Source organism: Bison bison, unplaced genomic scaffold, assembly GCF_000754665.1.
Source record: "Bison bison bison isolate TAMUID 2011002044 unplaced genomic scaffold, Bison_UMD1.0 scf7180017864151, whole genome shotgun sequence".
Taxonomy (NCBI): Eukaryota; Metazoa; Chordata; class Mammalia; order Artiodactyla; family Bovidae; genus Bison; species Bison bison.
In genome coordinates, this window is record NW_011494723.1 from 323,109 (window position 1) to 324,864 (window position 1,756).

Below are 1,756 nucleotides of genomic sequence, written 5' to 3' on the forward strand. Positions count from 1 at the left end.
TGGTTAGGTCAGTGCAGTTCTTAGCTGACACATGCCTTTCTTTGACCCTTTAATTTTTCTTTGGGAGTCAGTTCTTATTAAGGGTGGTTTTTTTTGTTTGTTTTTTACATAATTATCAGTAATCCAATCTACCATATGTTTAAATCGGGGCTTGCCAATGATGGGGGCTTTACCATAGGGTTATCTGATTGCTCTATTTTGTTCAGAGCTCTCAATGTCTTTTCAGGTTTTTCTTTCTTTCCTGGTCAGAGTCTTCAACCATTTCCCCATGACCTGGCTGCAGGGTAAAAGCCCGGCTCTCAGCCTCCTGTCGTTTGAGTCTCTGTATTCAGTGCACACGTTCCTTTAATCACTTTACTTTCAGGGTAATGGTGTTCTCAAGCATGTTTAGTGCCCTTCTGTCCAGAGGTCCTCTGTTTTACAGTTTCCAGAAAATAAGTTCCATTCATCCCCCTGGGGGCAGGAAGGGAAGTGGCTTGGCTATGTAGAATAGAAGAGGGGAATATAGAGCTTTAACTGCCTTTAAAAAAATAACAGTTTTATTAGGATATAATTCATGTGCCATAAAATGCACTCTTTTAAGTGTGCAGGTCACTGATTTTTAATATATTCACAGAGCTGTGCGAGTACTCTAATGTTTAACCTTAGAATGTTTTCATAACTGTCAGAAGAAACTCGGCACTCAGTAGTGGTCATTCCTGCCTCCCCACTCCCCCCAGCGCCAGGTGACCATTAACCTACTTTCTATCTGTCCACCTCTCTCCTCTCCCCCACCCCTTTTCTTGTCTGTCTTCACCTCTTCACCACATGTCATATAAATGGAATCATGCTCTGTGTGATCTCTTGTGACTGGCTTCTTCTACTCAGTGTGATGTTTTCAAGGTTACTTTCTTCCTTTATGTTACTGTTTATGGACACACCATATTTTGTTTTGTCTTTTCATTAGTTGATATCTGCGGTGTTATAAATTTCGGGTTTTTTTGTTGTTGTTATGACTAAGGCTGCTGTAAACATTCATGTACAAGTTTTTATGTGGCATACGTTTTCATTTTTCTTGGGTGTATACCAAAGAGTGGAACTGCTGTGTCATATGGTAACTCTAGGCTTAACTTTTTGAGAAACTGCCAAACATTTTTCCAAAATGACTACTGCATTGTAACATATACCTAGAGGTGAAATTGTTGGGTCATATGGTAGTTAATATTTTTTTTTTTTTTGTAGTTAATATTTTGATAGACTACCAAGCTTTTCCAAAGTGACTCATCATTTTTCAATCCTATCAGCAATGTATGAGACTTGCTGTTTTTCCACTTTCTTCCAATATTTGTCTGTCTTTTTTATTTTAGCTTTTCTAGTGGTTTATAAAGTAGTATCTTTTTGTGTATTTTGATTTGTATTTCTCTAATGACTAGTGTTGAGCATCTTTTCATATACTCATTGGTCATGTATTCTTTGGACAAATGTCAGTTCAAATCCTTTGTCCATTTCAAAATTGGTTTACTCTTTTTTTTCAGTGTCAACTTGTAAAAGACCCTTATAAATCCTGGTTACTGCCTTCTATGAGATACATGATTTATAAATACTTTCTCCCATACTATGGGTTGTCTTTTCATTTCTTGATGATGTCCTTTGAGACACAAAGTTTTTAATTTTGATGAGATCATATTTACATTTTCTTTGATTGCTTATGGTTTTGTTACCATATCTAAGAAAAAATTTGCCTAGTCCAAGGTCATGAAGATATAATCCTATGTTT